This window comes from Microtus oregoni, unplaced genomic scaffold (genome assembly GCF_018167655.1).
Source record: "Microtus oregoni isolate MIOR12 unplaced genomic scaffold, Mior012 000049F_ref0000343, whole genome shotgun sequence".
NCBI lineage: Eukaryota > Metazoa > Chordata > Mammalia > Rodentia > Cricetidae > Microtus > Microtus oregoni.
Window position 1 is genome coordinate 5,973,029 of NW_024543223.1, and position 20,637 is coordinate 5,993,665.

A 20,637-nucleotide genomic window follows, 5' to 3' on the forward strand; every position below is an offset into this window, starting at 1 on the left:
CATGGAGGGCGCATTCCCTACACAGGAGCTGGGCATGGTGGCCTCCTTACAGGGAGTGTGGTACTGAAAGAGTCACAGGGGAGATATTTACAGTGGAGAAATACGGTGAACACCTGCTCAGGCAGGGGACCAAGGTCAGAATCATCAGAGGTACATCCTAAAGACAGCGGCATTTAAGCTATAAAAGGTCCCCAGCAAAGGGACACTGGAAAACACCACCTTCAAATGGTCAGTCACCAAGAAGGGAAAGTTAAAAATCCATTTAAAATGACCTAGAAGGGGGCTGGAGAGATGGCTCAGAGGTTAAGAGCATTGCCTGCTCTTCCAAAGGTTCTGAGTTCAATTCCCAGCAACCACATGGTGGCTCACAACCATCTGTAATGGGGTCTGGTGCCCTCTTCTGGCCTGCAGGCACACATGGAAGGAATGCTATATACATAATAAATAAATAAATAAATAAATAAATAAATAAATAAATAAATATTTAAAATAAAATAAAATGACCTAGAAAAGCCTTAGTAGACTCTGACAGTGAACACAACGCAGTGTCCAGGAACGAAGAGGGGCACTCTGGAAAAGCTGGACATCTTCAGGTCATCACAGGAGCCAGCACCTGCTACTGTGAGACACTGAGCACAGACGCGAGGCCACTTTCTGTACTACTGTCACTGTTATTCTCTAAGTATAAAACTGACATTAAGAGTTAAAACTCTGACAGAGACACAAGGAAGACGGTTCAGTGGCAAGAGCACAAGCTGCACAGCATGAAGCCATGAATTTAAACCCATAGTGCCTGTATAAAAGGTTCGGAGTGGCCACATGCCTGTTATCCCAGAACTTGTTTGGGGTCAGAGAGGTGAGCATCATGGGAGCTTGCTGGCTACTAGCATTAAAAAAAAAATGGTGAGTGTCAGATTCAGTGAGAGACCTTCTCTGAAGGAAGTGATGAAGGTGGATACCCACCATCCTCCAGGTCACCGATACACCTGCACATGGGCACTTGCACATACAAACACACACACACACACACACACGTTCACACACATATCCCATACAATATACACAAAACAAAAACAAACAAGGCATATGGGAAATGATGTGGGTGTTGAAGTAGGCAGACCTGAACCTGACTGTCAGCTCAGACACTTTTCGGCTGGGAAAAGGAGGATGTCCACATTCGGAAGCATTCACATGTCCCCCATCCCCCACATTTTCAGGATAACACTGGAGGCAAGGCAAGCCATGGGACCAACTCCAGCCAGATCCAGTGAGTGAGAACAACGCATGCCGCATGCAAGTTGGGCCCTATGTTTCCCACCCACCCTGAGAGGCCATGTGCATCACTCCAGCTCTAACATGTTGGGGGACCACTGTCACCCACTTACCAGCAGTGTGGTGGCAGAGAGAATGATATGTGGCTCCCCTAAGAAGCTCAGCTATAGTAATAAAGACCATTACTGTCCTTGTCCTTTCATCTCTGCTGTCACCATCTTCATCACCTCCTCATCAGATCTTCCTAGTCACCATTACTATCACATCAGAACCACTGTATCAGCATCCTTAGAGCATCCTGTCTTCTCCAGTATCTCCATCATGACATCTTTTGCTCTCCTCATCTCCTCTTCCCTCATTCCCTCTCTTCTCTTCAAGACAGGTTTTTGCTATGTAATGCTGTCTTGCCTTGAACTTGTAATCTTCCGGCCTCAGTCTCCTGAGGGCTACCTTCTTCTGATGACAGTGGCAAAGAAACCTGGGACCTTTGTTCCTCCTCTCAACACATACAGAAAGGCAGGGATTCAAGTCTCAAGGATAGGCTGGGAAATTGTTTGAAAATAGCTGTTTGTTTTTAAAATCTTGTCACATTGATCCCAGATCAGAGGAACAATTCAGCTTGAGCCAATACAGTCTCCATCTTATACAAAAATGCCAGGAGGTCATTCCCTTCCCTGGAGCACTTGGGGGAGTGAATTCATCCCCAAATCCTGCTGCCTCTGTGGGAGAGAGGCCAAGGCTGCTCCAGGGGTCATGGAGAATAGGAAGACATGAGCTATACAGGTAAATGAGTCTGTTGGTTCCTAGGGGAAGCAAGCAACAGCTCCCAAGCTGGGAGCCTTTGTTTCATTTCTGGAGAAAAAGAAATATTCATAAGAGCCTTTGTACCACAGGCCAACATGCAAGCCTTCCCTCTGCATAGGGGTTCTGAGAACATGCCTCTTACCAGGGAAAGGCATGCATGTGGGTCACATTCAAAGCCAGCTAACAGCAGCTGCCTAGGCTATCAGCTCAGTCAAGCCCTGCCCATGTTGAGCCTGGCTTCCCAAGTGTTTGGGACACTGCCACCCAGGACTGCTAGCACCATCAGCAGGGAGTCCAGGACATCAGTCCTCTGGAACATGACCTTATATGGAGAGAGCTCTACAGAGATGGCTATTAAAATAAGGTCATGAGGATGGACCCCAATCCAGAGTATAAGAAAGAGATCTGGGCATAACACGTACAAGAGCATGCCTTGAGCCCATAAAGTCATTTAGTGACAAGCACCTGCCAGGAGCAGGGGACAGGGAGGAGCTGGACTGGCCAGGAGGGCTCTTCTGAGTCGGGTCGTGGGTCAAGAAGGATGCAGGATAAAAGGCACTATAGAATGACCTCATCTTATTACTATAGATGATAGAGATTAAAGACAGGTCTGCGACCTCACAACCCACAGAGGAATCCTTGGCAAGGCTGCCTTTCCAGGAAGCAGGGTTTTGTTGTGGTTGGCTGGGATCCCTCAGCCAGCTACTTCCAGGTTGATTTTCGAACATCCAAGGCAAGAGGCAGAGGAGACGGCTGTCATCAAATAAATTAATCTGACATTTTCTGTTACAGAGTAATTTCTAGCAAGTACCATTTCTCTGGAATTAGGTTGTTTACATTTTAGCCAAATTGTTCCCACTTAGGTTGCTTAGTGATAGCGGGGGCCCTCCCTATTCATAACAGTTAAATAAGTGGCTAGACCCGTTTGGATTCTAGAGCAGAATGCTCATCACAAGCACATTGCTCTGCTTCCGTGGTGGGAGGGGGTACCAGCGCTGTGCACATTTCCCTCCGTGCTGTGCCGCAGGGGCAGTGGGTCCCCCATCAGTGGGGGCATGGAAGTGCTCCCAGCAATGGGGTGGGCGGGACATTCTGCTCTCTACCTCAGAGTTCTAGGGTCTTTCCCTCACATTCTGTCTTGGTGAACCTTCCCCAACCAAGGGTTGAGGAGCATGCCCACCCAGCCAAGTAGCCTCCAGCCGACTACCGTCTGGAGGAGATGGTAGGAAACTTGATCCCGTCCATGAATGGAGGGAGACAGTGGTTTAAGAGCCCACCCCACCCAGCATCATCGGGGAAAGAAGAGACATTTCCCATGGCTGTTCCTAAGAGCAGGGTCTGGCGATCCAGGGTGGGTTTTTGTGCACCTGGGGAACTGTGCTCATATCCACAGAGCGATGGTATATCTAGTAAACAGTTCCCCGTGTTGCAGGTTTCTGTCTGCCCAGAGTCTCAAAACATGACTTCATTTGAGAATGGGATCATCGTAGCTGTGGTCAGGGAAGATGATGTCATCCTGGCATGGGCTGGGGCCTTACCCCAGTGACTGCATCCTCCAGAGGAGAGGAGATGTCAGCACAGACACATAGGTGAAGATGGGGCAGAGCTTACGGAGCTGTCAGAGCTCACAGGGCTGTGGCCATAACTCAGAGACCATGACCTGGACAGCCTATGGGAGCTGATAGAAGCAGCCAGAGCCAGAGGAGCTTGCTCCTCCCCTCAGCCTTTGGATTCCTTAAGAGTGACAGTCACCGATTGGCATGTTAAGGACCTGTTTGTCTGGCTTTGTCATAGCAGCTATGGAATAGTAGTGTAGGTTGGATGATTAAACAGCACAACATGAAATCACACAAAACAAAATGGAGTGTAAAGCAGAGAGCAAGCAATGCATTCGGTCTACAGAGAGCTTATTATCAGGTCCTGCATAGAAAAAGCTGCCAGACCCTACTGTCATTTGAACCCAACCCTATCAACACTTCAGCCTGCAAAGTCGGCTGCTCATGCTCACCCCAGGTCATCCCCTCATTCGCCTGCCCAGCCACCACCATGGCCACCTCAAGCCACATTCTGGATATTTATCTCCTGTGTCCCAGGGCCTTTGCACTTCATGTTCATAGCTTATCCCCTACACATCCCAGATCAGGACCATTGCTAGTCTGTTCGGGGGCCTCTTGACTATTTTTTCCCCAACATTATTCTAGGAACAATTTGCTACAATTACTAGCAATGACTACTTAAAAGTATTTGTTAATTGTAATATTAATAATTCAGATATTCTCAATGCCTCTCCACAGTAAGTTATCAGTTCTCCTGGGTAGGAACCCCACCAATATCCATCACAGGTATCTCATTCAGGTCAATAGGTTCTCCAGAAATGCTACTGGTTGGCTGGCTGGTTAGCTGGCTGGCTGGCTGGATAGACAGAAGGATGGAAGAATAAATGGATGGATGGATGGATGGATGGATGGATGGATGGATAGTCAAAAGGATAGAAAGATAAATGGATGGATGGAGGGACAGATAGGTGGATAGATAGATAGATAGATAGATAGATAGATGATAGATAGATAGATAGATAGATAGATAGATAGACAAATGGACAGAGAGATGAATGGATAGACAGACAGACAGATGGATGAATGGATAGGCAGACAGAAGACAGATCAGACAGATGGATGGACAGGTGGATAGATAGATGAATTCCCAAAATGACCCTAATCTACTCCATGTCTGCACTTACTCCTTGGGAGCCTGTACTTCAGATCCAATAGTCCCATAGCTGCTGTTCATAGCAGCCCTTAGTGCTGACAGGGTAAACAAAGTCATGAAGGACTCCTACCTGGCTTGGGATCAGGATATGTGGATGAATGAGACACAGAGGCTGACTTCAATGTTCTGAGGTGTTGACCAGGAGACAAAGATGTAGAATTACAAGGCTTGGGTTCAAGGCTAGGCCACTACTCATGAACTATGTCCATGCAGAGGTCACTAGCCTGGCTTCTGTCAGCAACCAGAGGGCCACAATTCCACCTAGTGTGGTAAACTCAGATGTCCAACTCCCAAGGTCTCTGTCCATCTTAACTACAGCCACACTAAGGACCTCATTATGTCACACACACAAAAGCGATGCAAACCTAAGAAAGGGAAACGTTACATAAAACTTTCCCTCTTCCCACTGGGGGCTAGCAGATGGCCTTGTGAGAATGTGAATGTGGACAGTTGAGCTGCCATGTTTAGACCTTGGCCAAGAAGCAAACAAGGCCTTGGACACAGAGAACAGCCTCCCCAAGGAGGTACACTGTTAACTCTTCCTTAGAGGTGGAGTCTGGAGGCCCTTCCCAGACTCTTAGGGAGGCAAGGAAGCCCTGCTCCCAAGCCCCACCTGTTCTCTTTCCACCTACAGCCTGCCTCCAGCTAACAGCTACTCTTAATCCCCCTTCCAAGTGGAAATCAATTCTCCCACCCTCCCCCACAGCGTGGACGCTCTGTCACTTTTCAGAGGAACTGAGTAAATAAAGAGCGGCTTCAGGAAGCCTGCCCACAGCCTCCCTGCCTGCTGCCAGGAGGACAGGGATGAGGATGAGTGAGACAGAGCAAACAGATCGATAGAGCTAATTACCAGCCGCTTCCTGCACTCAGCCACCCACATTTTTCCTAGGCTCCTAAGCTGCAAGGGCTAGAGCATCTATTCTGCTTATTGCATGTCCTGGAATGCTGGCCAAGGCCTCTGCAGCAGCCTTCAGACCTCACCGCTATAGTACACACACACACACACACACACACACACACACACACACACACACACACGACAGTTTAGGCTGTCTGAACCAGATCCTATGCAGCTTGGCCCATAGTGTGGCATCACAGTCCTGCCAGTGGTGGCTGGGATGATGCTAGTGCAGGTCACTGTGCGGGGTCATCTCTAGAGGGACGGTAGTGCTGTTGTTACCCAAGCTACTAGCAGGAGAAAGGCACGGAGTGGTTTAGGGCCTCACTATACCTTACAGTAGGGAGGGCCACTCAAACCAAGGCCTCTTCAGACCTAAGGTACCTTGCAACTGATTTCTTAACCACAATCAGGCTGTGTCTTAGGGATCCAGGGAGTCTGATAGGGGTTATGATTGTCCTACCAGGGTCCTTTCTGAAACCTAATCACCAAATATCCTGTATATCCTGATAATCAACAAATATCCTATATATTCTGATAGGCTCCCATCTGTCCAAGGTACCTCCCCCAATAAAGGCAGCCCCAGGGAGGCCCTGCAGATCCCTCAGGTGGGAGGACTGTGGCCTTCCTCTAGGTACATCTTGTCCCTGTCGACCCTCAAGAGGCCTATGGGTCCCCTGCTGCAGCTGTGAGGGTTGGGGAAGATGTGTCATCCTCTGGCCCTCTTCGGTCTCACCATTCTCTCATCCAGCTCCACAGAGTGAGGACAAGTCCCATTCCACCTGCCAGAGCCTGGCACACAGCGTGGGCACAGGGACTCATGAGACTTGAAGGGTCATAGCCTAGGCTCCAGGGGCCACGTAGAGCCCAGTGGGAGGCAATGGGGTGCTGGAGCAGCAGGAACACTGTGTGAACATTGTTGCTATAGTTTGAGCCCCATTATGGTGCTGAAGTCTCTTACAAAGGAGCAGCGCTTTAACATGAGCAAAGGGGCCCAGGGGCACTGGGATATGATTCTGGCGAGAAGTGACATATGTCAGGTCAAATGCCAAGAGCAGGGCATCACAGATGACAGAAAAGGCCTGGAACTGGGCAACTCAAAGAGGCCTAGGAAGCTGAGCTGTGGATTTGAGTAGGCACCCAGGGCTAAGACAAGCCTTGCTTCACCCCTGTAGGAGTTCCAGTAGGTGGCATGGGACCAGAAAGATGGGGGTTGAAGGGCAGTCTACGAATATCCTGGAACAGATGCAAAGACTCTCAAGGAAGGCTCCACATCACTATAGACACAACAGCCGCTCAGTGGAGTGCAGGACCTGGGATCCACTGAAGTCAAGCAAAATCGAGTGGAGGCTCTGTTTCCCAAACAGACACTAATTCACCTTTCTCTCACTGAAGTGCTCCTGGTCAAGGTGGACAGCTGGGAAGAGTGTGATGGGTCACAGGACTCCGAAGTGGCTCTGGGGTCACAATGAGCTCCTTCCTGCCCAACACACCCCTCTGTTCTGTTCATGGGCCTGATTGACCTCAATCCATTCCCTACCGTCTCTATGTCTGTAGAGTCACCACAGGGGTTGTTCTGGGCCTGATCCTCCTCATTTGCAAATGGAGTTGGAACATGGAGATTATTCCTGGGCTGAGAGCATTCACAGATACGGAGTGTTTACAGATGTGTGACACTCATAGGCATAGGACAGTCGCAGAAACAGACTACTCCCATTCATGAAGTACTCACTGGTACGGATAATTAACAGACAGATAATTAACAGGCATTAACTGCTTGCAGGTGTGGAACACTCATGGGCACAGGACTCATAGGGATGGAGGACTCACATTTGGAACACTCGCAGACACAGAGCACTCACAAGAATGGACCATTAATGGACACAGAGCATTTATGGGCAAGGAATACTCACAGATGTGAGCACTCACAGACATGGAGCGTTCATGGATGCAGAGCACTCAGACGTGGAGCACTCACAGATGCAGAGCACTTATAGGTGAAGAGCACTCACAGGCATGGAGCACTCACAGTTGCAGAGCACCCATACCATGGAGCATTCATAGATGCAGAGCACTCACAGGTAAGGAACACTTATGGCCATAGAGTGTGGAGCATTCAGACCATGTTTGTGGGACTCGTCCACACGCTGTGTGCCACGAACCATTTATCAACAGTACAACACCCAGGGTTTCATCCACTCCTCTCCATGGAAACTGTGCAACCCAGTATTGTTCCTATAACTTCTCAAAGCAGGAGACTCCACGTGGTTCATACACAGGAAGGAGACTTTCCAAAGGTACTTAACTATAGAGGGCACTTGGCCAATATTCAATGGATGATCATGTGATTATCATTATGATAATAGAATCTAGCCCACGGCAGTTAATTCAATTCCCAGTCTCCATGGTTGGTTATTAATCTCTAGCTACTTAATAAGTGTGATAAAGAGATGAATCTCTGCGTTGCTAGGACACTTCACAGTCTGTAAAGCGCACGACAGTCATCACGGTCCTTTCTTATCTTTACATCATTTGGATCTCGCAAGATCCAGAAGCGAGATCTGTAAATCCACCCCCAATTTACAGACAGAGTAAGCAAGGCTCAAGTCTGAAAAGTCATATGCCACCTCACCACTCCGTTGAAGGGTTTATGATCTTTATAAGAGTAAGGAAGAGGTGAAGAACAGAGTCGTTTTCTAGAACTGATGAGCTAAATACAAACTTAATGGTCCTCTGCTGTGTTCCCATGGGAAATCTTTGTAGGCTTCCTGCATCTGCCGTGACCACCCACTTGTGATTTTGCATACTCCTCTCCCCACTGAATAGACAGTAAACCAATGGCATAGCTTGGTGCAGATTGAGGGGGGGTGGATGTCTGGATAAATGGACTGATGTATGTATGATTGACTTGATGGACAAACAGATGAATGGATGGGTGAGGGACAAATAGACAAATGGATGGCTGGATGGACAGATGGCTGGTCGGCTGGCTAGGCAGGTGGAGAGGCAGACATGCCACTGAACGGTTGGGGAAGAAGATGATCTCCGGAGTGTAGGGCATTAGCACGTCCTTAAGCACATAGGTTTTCTCCTTGTGAAAACCAGGCTTAGTGAAGCTCTCCAGCATCCCAAGACCATGCTTCAGCTCCCCTCATCTTTCCACAGCATCTTGGCCATTCCTGACATTTACAGTCACGTACACCTCCCTCACAGAATAAGAACACTGGCTGGGTTCCCAAGTCTGAACACCTGTGTGGATGGATGACGAAGTGAGAGCATCTCCCAATCGGGTTTATGTGGGGCAGCAGACGGAGGCACAGCTGAGCACCTGCCCTGGCGTCTCCCCAGTCTGTAGGACTGGTGTCGGGCATCCAGGCATTGTACTCTTGGTCCCTATAGGTTCCCGTTAGGGCTAAGGCTTGGGCGTTGTTGGAAAGGGTCTTCTAGGAAGTTCTATCTGAATTCTGCCTGCTCTAACTCATCCAGAGGCAATTTCAGAGAGATTGCACCTAACTGCTCCCTGGGAAAGTGGCCATTAAAATGACAGTTTAACAGTGCCACACTCACAGGGCTGGGGGTTCTCGAATGGTCCGTCTCATGCAATCACCATCACTTTTAAACGGCAAGTGCTCAGTCTGCAGGGGGCTTTAGAGGTCATTTGTTGATGGGTATTTCAGAACTTTCCATGACTGGCTAGAGCAAACCACCTCACTGAGCACCTCAGCTGTGTTCCATTCTTTGTGCCAAGAGAAAACCTGGCCTGAGCTGCGGACCCAGACATGAACCATACCTGCGAGGATGGCTGCACACTCACACCTGAGTGGTAGCACCTAGTCCCACCCACTGGCAGCCTTGGCTCCTAAGCACCCTTCTGGAGCTTCCAGCACAATGCCCCTTCCTACCACTCACCTTGAGCCACAGCATCTACTGGCACAGTCTGGCCAAGCAACTGCTTTCCACTCTCCTCTGCATAGCTAGCTCTCAGGAGCTGACTTCATACAGTGGCTATCATGGGGAATAGCCTGGCTCTGGGCTCCTGCACTCCAAGAGTTTCAAAGGAAGCATTTATGTTATTTTGCAAAACCCCCGTACGTTTTGCCAGGCCCCAGCAGCATCTTGAGCACAAGGATATCTTTTTCATCTCTCTCCCTTCAAATACACTGAACATCTGACCTCAGCCACTTCAAACGTGGCTGCTGCAGGCAGCAAGATGACTCAAGGGGTTAAGGCACTTGCTGTACAAGCCTGGCAGCCTGAGCTGGACCCTGGAGCTCGTGCAAAAGTGGGAGGAGAGAATTGACTTCCAGAGCTAGCCTCTGATCACCACACATGCCACGGCACATGGCCAGACACACACACACACACACACACACACACACACACACACACACACACAATTTTCTTTAATTAAATGGTTGCTGGGTGTGAGTATCTTTATAGTGGATTAGCTAGCACCAGAGCCAGCTCATGGGAAAGTGTTCTTGACTGGGGTAGAAGCTGAGGTAGAGCCAAGGTGGCTCGCCATGGAGATGACACAGAGGGGTCCTAATCATAACATCTGGAATCACAATGTCATCTGCCAGTTGACAAATGACTTCCCTACCTTGTAGACTTACCAGGTCCATAGACAACATCCAGCCTCCAGAGTGTGCCCCTGGGAATGATGGGAAGCAATGCTGTCTCTTCCCTCGCCCCATTCTCTCTCAGCCCTCCCTCCCCAACAGGATGCAAAGCCAAGGTCAATACCTGCACCTATGGTAAGGCCACCTGGTCGTCTAGGATTTCCCCATCTCATTTGGCTGAGTTTATGTGCGTTCTGACTCTCAGCCATTCCCTTCTGCTTGTGTCCTCTCCCGTGTGCCTCTCTTCCTTTTCACTTGCATGGGTGGCAAACATCCTGACTGTGTACAGCAAAGGCTATTTAAATTGTACAAACTACTTCTCAAGGAACACTTCTCCCTGGGTCTAATGTAAGAAGGGGAGTGGCGCTTTCTGACAGCCCGCTGCCTCTGCCTCTTCTCCCTCTGCCTCTCTCTTCTCCACATTCCATCCTCATTGATACATTTTCCTTCCCAGGAAAATAGTTTGGCACAGATAGCAGTTTCCCACCCATTCAGTTGTATGTGGGAGCCACTTGTTCCCTGTCCCCACTGTATGCTGCTAATTGCTTCTGCCTTACCCACGTGAAGCCTCATCTGTCCCTCTGCAGCAAATATTTTTCAAGATATCTTGCCTTACGTACCATCCCTTGTGTGTCTAATTTACTATCTTACTAATTTATTATCTTCTATTTATAGATGGCTGAAGTCTAATTTACAAGGACAGTTTAGTTGGGTATAAAATCATAAGTTCAGACTCTTCTGTGTCTGTTACCTTTGAAAAGCATTTTAATATTTTGAAGTTCAATACTGAAAATATAGTTTTGTCTTTGACAGATAACTACATCTTTTTTATTTTTTGAAGAAAATGATAAATTATTTGTACCTCATAATTCAAGAAAAAAAATCGGAACACTAAGAGCAACTCAGCAATGGCTGTGTCTCCTGCTCTCCTCCCCGAAGGGCATCCAACCCCCCCCCCCCAGAGATGCAGGGACTCCCAGGCTGGTGTTTGGTCATCTTTCTATCCAGGACTCCTTCCATCCTCACTCCCCTCCTATCCCCAAGAGCTCCCTCAGCTCATCCTCCACACCTCACCTGTTTTGTTTGCCCCATACATCCCGCCCCCATGCATCTACAGAAGTCTTTCACCTTTTCCCTGGCTCTCATGCCCACCTCCTCCCCCAGCTGTTTTTCATCTCTATCCCATTCCCACCGCACCCCTCTTTCTGCCTCTGCTCCTGCCATACCTCAGTTCATTGAGATGTTATGAACATGGACTTCGTGTTCAGAGAGAGGTTGGCAGGTGTGTGTGAGGCAAACTTTCGGGCTGCCTTGGAGCAGGTGCGCCGGAGGGAGAGGCCACCGCTGGGTGGCACTGTGGAGCCTCTAAGGTGAACCGGGTGTCCAGGCTCCCTCTTCACATAGGGAGGGGAGGGAGCAGGAGGGCTCTACTCCTCTAGGTCTGTCTTTGTTTCTTGTGGTTATCTGGTGGGTGCTCTGCCTTCACAGTCCCCCCCCCCTCATGTGTATAATACATAGGTATAGGTACAGATATAAATGATACAGATACAGATACAGATACAGATACAGATACAGATCGTCAGGGAGTTGAGGAGCAGTGGCTGGCACAGATATATAAGAGAAGCCAGCATCTCTCTCAAAGAGCTTGAGAGTAGCAGGGTCACAAGGCAGGCAGCATCACCGTTTGGCTCACTAAATGTGCCAGTGTCTGGAGGACAAAGACACCATCCGAAGGTATTTATCTTCTAGCCACAGACAGAAAACTAGCCCATCAGTGCCAAGGTCAGAAACCACAGAGACCCCTGGCCAGGACCTCCAGGGGCTCGCCCACCCCGTCCACGGTGAGTCTCCCCCTCGGCTCAGAGTATTTACTTTCCTGTCAGTAAGGGAGACACCACACCTTATTAGAAGTACAGCAGGACACAGAGGACGGCTAATGGCTAATTTATATGGGACAAATAGCTATTTAATTGCTCTCTAATTACATGACAATTAGAATTCATGCCGCAGCCGTGTCCTTGAGTTCCTGTTTATGACCCACGTGGAGAGCAGCTTTTTCTGTGCCTGTAGCCATTTTAGACTCCACAATGTACAGAGCCGGCGGCACGGCGACGAGGCATAATTAGCCGTGTAACTGCTTTCCTATACCCCAGTAATTACACGGTGGTATTATCTGTACATTATCATTTATTCATACACCCAATCCTTTGTGAACCAGTCTCCTTTCATGAATAGCCCTGACCCAGCAGGTGCCAATCAATTATTCAGAGTCACAAAAGACCATGTGATGGGGATCGGGGCTAACACGCTGTTACTGCTCAGGTGCAAAGGCCCTGAGGTGATGCAGTCGCGGGCATCGGACACCCAATTCCTGACGGTTGAGCAGAACCAGCTCTGCAGTGGGACAGCAAGCAAGCGTGGGATGCACAGAACCATCTCTACTGCAGCCAGCTCTTTGTCACCGGGTCAAGGCTCCTCTGTATGTGCCAGCTCTGAGAGGCCCTCTGTCCAGTGCTCAGGCACAGACTGCCTATCCTCTCCTCTACCTTCCTTCTGGGCTGGGATTTTTTTCAGTATCCAGACCTTTGGCTGGACCCAACATGTCTAGTAGCACAAAGACAGGCAGATGTCCGCTGGATCAAACTGGAAGGAAGCCCCGGGGAGTCTTAGCTGACAAATACAGCAAGGCTCCTCTGGAAGGGTTGGGAGGCAGGGGCCCTATGCTGCAAAGCCGCAAAAGCAAAGTCACCTTGCTTGTGTTCATCAGTTCTAGCACCTTCTACCATGGATGGCAGAAAACAATCAAGGCACCACTGAAACTTCTAGGAGCACAGAGGTCATCCTGAAACATTCCCCGGCCAGGAAAGACGAGAGCAAGCCACCAGAGCCCGCCTTGGAAATGACATGGTCTAAACAGAAGACCTCCCCGAAAGCAGGGGTGCAGCTGGTTCGTAGCCCCTTGGCAGGTAGGGAGCAGGCAGCTCCACCCTGCAGCAGTCATGGCCCCTGCTGCTCCTGGCTCTCGACTCAGAAGACACACTAGAAACTTGATTCTGCAGACATGCAGGGCAATGAACCCATGATGTCTGGAGCTACCAGGCCTATGGTGATTTGGTACAGCAACAGGTCCTTTCCCGTAAGAGTTTCCCACCAATGCCCCCACTTGGTACCCCTTCTCCAGGCTGTGGTTTGGTTCTACAGAGCTGGGAATGCTGTGGAGTGTCCTTATCCCACTCTGAGCCCTAGCGACCCCCTGACCTGCTCAGGAGATGGCAATGAGTGTGGAGGATCGGCCTCTGCTTTGTCTTGTCTAGAGATGCCAGCGTTTCTTGGCTGCACACATCCTTCCTTCACCTTCAGAGCCACAACACAGCATCTTCAATCTCTATCTAAACCCCTGCCTTCCTCCTCTAAGGATCTAGTGGTGATACTGGGGCTCTTCAGGGGAGGTGGTGTCCTTGTCTTACAATCCTCAATTTGATCCCATCCTCAAAGTCTGGGTTGGCACATAAGGTGAAAAGTCTGAGACTCTGGAGATCAGATGTCTGCATCTCTGGGGGAAGGGATGTCACTCAGACTCCACAGTGCATAGAGACAGGATGAAGGATGAGCTCCCTAGTGGCCGATGTCATCCATCCACAGCACTGGAGACTCCTAGAGTCGGCCCATGTGCATGGCTAATAGAAAAAAAAGGCGGTCAGAGAGCTTCAGCGCTGGCTTTATTCCCTCCCCTTATCCTACACCCCCAACAGACTGACAAACGAAGAACCACGGAGAAGTGGACATGTTTCCCCATGTAGCGACAGACACGTGGTCACTGAGTGCCCAGTCACCACGTTTCTGGTGACACCATCCCATCTTTTAGCCAGCAATTCTGATCACGGATTACTTGTAGGAAGAGAATTCTCGTTGCTTCTGAAAAGAATGTGACAAGTGCTGTGTTCTGGATGGAGGAGGCAGGGCATGAACAGTGCAGAGCAGAAGCCCAGGCACTGGCCAGAAACAAACAGCCACAAGTGGGTGCTGTGTTCTTAAATTTCACCAGGGACTTTTCAAAGTCAGTTTGTTCACCACACAGTCACTTGTTCAAGGCATTATTCGGGTGTAGGGCTGGGAGCTGGAGGAAACGGTTAAAGAAATACAGCTCTTTCCGTGGGTGTTTCCCCTCTGTGCAGAGGTTGGCTCCAGAGCCCCACACAGGGGCACCTTTGCTGCTAGGCTGTGACGGGAAGGGTGGAAGGGTTCAAGTCAGGGTCCTGAACTTAGCTGGTTTTAGGGAAGGTAGGTGAGCCTTGGAGAACTGAGGGAGGGAAGTGGGGCCTGAGCGAAGGCTCTGTGAGTGGGCTCGCTTCTACAGTCAGTTGGCAGTGGGCACAACTGGCAGCCCTACGTACTGAGGTGGGAAGGTGAGCAGGCCCAGGCTAGAAAACAGGACCTCAAAGCCAGACCAAGGCTCCAAACATGTGCCAGGGACGAAGCGTATTCCAGGCAGAGCTGGGTTCTGTAAGCAGAGGGAATGCCAGGGTGACCCAGAGAAGGCTGCTGAAGCCATGAGGGCAGGGGAGGGGCAGGATATGGGATGCTGGGAGCCATGGGCCCTGCGCCCTTGTGTGGATGTGGTGTCATTCATGTAGCAAAGGCTCAGAGAAGAGAATCTTTGACAGACAAGCATGGGACAGATTTGGTTTAGCAGCCTTGGGATTCAGGGACTAAGAAAGCAGACAGAAGGTGCTGTAAGTAAAAAAGCAGAGGCTGGAGCCCCTCCCCCAGCTATGCAGGGTGCTCACACCTGCCTGGGGATACCCAGTGTGGAGCCCATTTGCAAACTCCAGCTATTTTTACCAAACAGAAATCCTTTAAGCTTCACGAGAGGCCCCAATACACAAGGGATAAAAACAATATTTGCAACTGTTTTCGATAGACACGGAAAAGGATGAAATTGAGGCTGCAGCAAACACAGCTTATCAGATGATGTGTCCTGGAGTCCCATTTCTCGTTTAACAGAAACGGAGCAGGGTTTCATGGGATTAGGGATCAGCCATGAAAATGAGGATCAGCAGAGGGGGACAGGGATCATCATGGGAACAGGGATCAGAGGAGGGATGGGCAATGGGAGCAAGGATCAGAAGAGGGAATGGGGATCAGCTTTGGGTATGGACATCACCCGTGAGAATGGGGATTAGCATGGGAGCAAACACAGCTGTGGGAATGAGGATCATCCACATGCTCTTTCGGGAATCTTCATCTTCAGTGAGGCCAGGTGCGGAAAATGTCCTGGTAGTGGCTATACAGGATAAAGCAGCTGGCCTTCCCCGCTGTACAATATGGTCACCTTGCTGGGTCCTCTCAGCTGCCTTTAGGCACAAGGGAAGTAAACCCACAGTCTCCCCTTTTCCCAAAGGGACAGAACCGTTTATTTACTGGATGCTAAGTCAGCAGGGACTCCCCTTAAGGAGATATGTAGGATTAAAGTGAAGAGGGGTTAGGAGATACAGAACTATCTAAGGACCAGTGAGCCACCCCGGGCTCAGACCCCCTCTTTGGGCACCTGGAGTGACACCCAGACCCTGGATAAATGGCAGGACAAAGAGAGATGCCAGAACCCTACTCAAGACTGTTCTGCCTCCTGTCAGATTGGTGACTAAGGCCAAGTTCTGAGTGTGTCTGAGCCACCACTGAAATGGTGACATCTTATCTCCATGGTCATGAGGGAGGAGAGAGGACCTAGCAGCCTTCAGGGTATTGAAAGAAAGCTCTTCCCCGGCTGTCACATGCTGGACCCCTGACCCCAGGTGATAGCATCTGGAGTGTGAGCCTTTGCAAGGTAGCTAGGACAAGGAAGTGCAGTCACCATAAAAGGGACCAGGACCCTTCCTTATGAGAAGAGGCCGAAATCTGGACATGCCTTTTCCTATGTGAGGACACAGGCAATGGGGCCTGCAATCTAAGAGAACTGACCCCTAAAGCTATCCATGCTGGCACTCGATCTCAGACGTGCAGCCTCTAAGACAGGAAGTAAATGGGCATTGCTGTTTATTTCAGTGAGTCTATGGTACCCAGTGACAACTTGAGCTAACAGAGGTCTGTCCCTGATGACAGTGTCACAAAGCCTTCAGCATACACAGGTGGTGTGAAAGAGGCCCAGCTCCAAAGACAGGGCATCCCAGTACAAAATGAATATCATCCAAGGCTATGGAGAAAGAAGTGTTTGGGCTCCAGAGCACGTGAACGCAAATCCACTCTGTTCCCAATCCTTGCTGACCAGGGACCTGGGGCAGCCACTAGTCCCTTAGGAGCCTGACAACGTGGCCCTGCTTAGCATCTCGGGGGTACTGCTTTGTCTGTGTGTGTGGCCTCTGTCATTGCTGGGTCCTCCTGAAGTTTCAGTACTCCCCGTAGTCATGAGAAATAGACATACAAGGAGTCACCATGCTGACCCGAGCTCCTGTCACACAGTAGGTTCTCCTGGCCATGGAGTCCTTGAGAAAGAAGAGGGCATACTGTGGCATGAGTGGCTGCCCTGAGGCCATTTTCATTCTGCTCATCCTCACTCTGGGGTATGAGAGTCTATGCATCTTCAGGACGGAATTGAGTCTTATCTGCCTTGGACCAGCTCCCGAGGTGAAAGGCCCTGGAGGTATCTCTGAGAAGCCTGGGCTCTTGGCCTCTCTCCAGTGGTATCCTAATGGCTTTCAGATGGCGTAATTCCTTATGCATTAGGCTGGCATTGCAAGGGGTTCACTGTTTCTGAAACAAAATCTTTGTATATAGGCAGCCCAATGAGTTGGTGTTCCTTGGACAGGAGAGATTACTGGCTATAGGGTGGGGGCGGGGAGGCTGCTGCTGCTGCTGGTGGTGGTGGTGGTGGTGTGTGTGTGTGTGTGTGTATACTGGGCCTTGTCATTTGGCAGGGAAGATTGATAGAACTCTCACCAGGGTCCTGTGCTCTGGCTTCTCTCACTGGCCCTTCACCATTCTGGAAGAAAAAGGCTCTGCAAGCTTGACCCTTCTCATGAAACAAGTCCAGAGAGGCCAGAGGCCAACAGGGATGACCCAGGGGTCCCAGTTTTTTTCAGAGGGCTGGAGTGTTCAGATCCATGCTAGCCCTGCTCTCTACAGCAGGGGAGTCACACTGGGGCCACCTCCTCCTCTTTGATGTTTAAGGCTTGACAGAGCTCAGGATCAAATGGGGAAAGATCTGAAGAGGCTTATCCCGGGCTGGTACCCCCAGGGAGCCCACCCAGAAAACGGGCCCAGAAGTGAACACACACAGTTCTTTCCCCCATTTCCCAGACACTCTGGGTGGTGGACTCTCCAAGTTCCATTCTGGGGCCTTCAAGTTACCTCCTCAAAGGCACCTCATTTCAGGGACTGGCATCCCCTCTTTGACAGGACATCCCTTGAGCCAGGGCCCTCTTAGTCATGTTCCTGTTCACCAAGGTCAGACTCACAGGGCAGCACCATTGGTAATGGGATGGGCACTGGCTGAGCGAGTGGATGGACAGATGGAAAGATGGATGAATGGGTAGTTGGATAAATAGTTGCCTCTTCCTGATTCTTGCCGCCCCTCCAGTCCTATACTCCAATCAAAGGACTTCCATAAAAACCACAACAATTGCAAAATCCCTTCCTTCCCTCATGCAGAAGCTTCCTGAGTCTGTGGTATTTATTATCTGTTCTCGAGTCTGACCTCCAAGACCCTCAAACTCTGACTATACAAGGTAAGGTCCTGGAATCTCGATTCTCTGTGTCCTTGATGGCCACATTCCCAGCATGTCTCCCCATACTTATGACAGTCCTGACCCACGGGATGAGGAGGGATGCTAGACTAGGTCTCATGACCCAGCAGTGTCTGCTTCCATCTACCCTAGGCTGTCAGAAGGGTGGGATAGAAGAAGGGTATTGACCATATGCAAGAATGGGGGGATGGCAAATCTTCATCAGCCCACTAAGCTTTATGAGCCCCAGTCTCTGGCTGCAGATCTGAGAACCAGCAGTACTGACCATGGTTCTGAGGAGCAAGCTGCCTGGCTTTGTCAGCATCAGGGGCTGCCATGACCAAGCCGAGAGACCATGAAACTGCCTCTTTAAGATGCCAGTGGCTCTAAGAAACCCTCCTTCTCTCCCCCCTCTCTCTAACAGAAAATTGAGAAGCCATGCAGTGTTGTAGTTTTTACAGTTAGTAATGAATGGGCCTGACCAGTACCTGGCACCTCTGTGCTCCTCTGTCACACAGGCTTGGCCCCAGCTAAATCACAACAGTGCAAAACTTTCCACCAGCTTCCCCCAAACTCAGAAAAGTCAGGTATCCCCTTGTTTGGGGGTTTCTCTGAAGGCTCTTCTCTGGGCCTGTCCCACTATGGTGTCCATGACCCCCCCCCCCGCCTTACTCTGATCATGTCATCCCTATGAACTTTTATACCTTTTTTGTTGCGTTGCTTTTCTCACTTCTATCTCAAGGCCTGACAGCAGCTCCCAGGCTGCATCTCTGCCAAGGCAATTCCTCACCTTCAGTATGGAGGGGTAGGGGCATCCTCCGCAGGGGCAGGCAAGGGCTGACAAATCACCATAGGCACATGGCTCCAAGTATGGCATCCAGGGACCCTGCCACACTGCTGGTGTCTCTGGACACTCAGTTTAGAACACCGGAATCAAAGAGGACATGTCTGCTCTCACGTTGCCCGGCTACTCTTTTCTCTTGTGCAGAGTCACTGTGGATTCTGTCAATACATCATGTGTCCACACCCAGGCACCATGCCAGGATGCCTCACTGAGAAGCTATCCCTTCCTGTTCCTTTATCCCTGTCACCCTGCCACCCTGCCACTCCTCCAGTCCAGGATACAGATGTGGCCTCTGGTCCCTGATCCAGCTGTGGACCAGGGGAGGAATGCAGCAGATGAGAGCACAGACAAGCCCAGAAGATGGTGGTGACTCCGTCAGGAATAGGAGCAGGAAGGTGATAGGGAGGTGCCCATATGTGCTGGCCAGGGAGCCCTGGAGGCAGGGATCTGCTCTTCATGATATCTCGATGGAGCGCATCATGGAGAACAACCTTGATTTGTAGATGTGCAGCAACACTGAGGTCTCTCAGTTCAGTGCTCCCTGAGACCCTCACAGACATTTTCACAGGAAAATTTCCCAGTGCTCATTAGGAAGCACAAAATTTGAGGGCTGCTTGAGACCCCCCCAATATGCACATGCATGTGCATGCACACACACACACACACACACACACACACACACACACAGAGAGAGAGAGAGAGAGAGAGAGAGAGAGAGAGAGAGAGAGCTTTTCATGCTCCTGGTACATGTTGAGACATATTGAGTATGAGTTTTGGCTGCCAAACCATATGTAAGTATGCCGCGGCAGGGCCATCATCTATGTCATGAAAAGACACAGATATCATGTACCAGGATTGCCAAAGCCCAGTCTAAACATGCACATGAAGTTAAATGTGTATCTCAGATCCACATCATCTCAGGTCCACAGGGAGTCAGTTGTTCTGCTGGTGACACAGAGGATGGCTAAAGTTTCAGCCCCATGTCAGCCATGGTGAGACAGGATGCACAGTAGGGACTTGACCCCTTCTGAGTTATACACACAGATTCAGAACCTTAAAGCATCCCTGGAGGATGGGTCACTAGAGATGAGATAATATCATGATCCACATGTGGTAGCCTGTAAGCAGAAGCTGAGGACTAGGAAGCACAGAGCCTGGGATCCAAGCCCTCAAAAAGCCTGTCCTCCCATCCTTAGAGCCTTCTTGCCTTGGGCTACATTCTTGATCAGATGTTAGGCCCAAGACAGAAAGTAGGACCCTCAGAAGGACCGACGTCAAAGCAGCAGACAGCACAGCTGGGCACGTACTTTAGTGTGGGAAGGAAAAAGGACCCACCTACTGCTGGGACAATCTGAGTTAAGTCTGGACTGAGATCGGATCTGCGATCCTCAAACCCTCCACAGTGTCAGAGAGAGCCACCAGGTTGCTGTGTTCTGACTGGATTGGAGTGGCTGGAGGGGTTGGGCTGTCCTTGGTATTCTCCAAGCACAGAACTAAGCCTGCACTGCCATAGCCATGGAGCCGGAGCTGATCTTAGATTACACACTGCTCTGGCCCACACCAGAGAAGAGAGGAGAGGAGAACCTGGATTAGCACGAGGGCCTCCGTGAGCTGGGCAGAGAAGAGGCTTCTGCTGTGGTGGAGCAGGAACAAGGCAGAGCTGGGCTCAGCACTGTGGACTCACGATAGCTTAGGGGAAGATGGGGAGAG

General features: G+C 50.1%; 1 protein-coding gene across 1 annotated transcript in view; it reads right to left on the reverse strand.

Moving 5' to 3' along the window:
- Sorcs2 (sortilin related VPS10 domain containing receptor 2) overlaps window positions 1–20,637 on the reverse strand; it is a 379,314-nt gene that overhangs the window by 116,927 nt on the left and 241,750 nt on the right. The window lies entirely within an intron of this gene.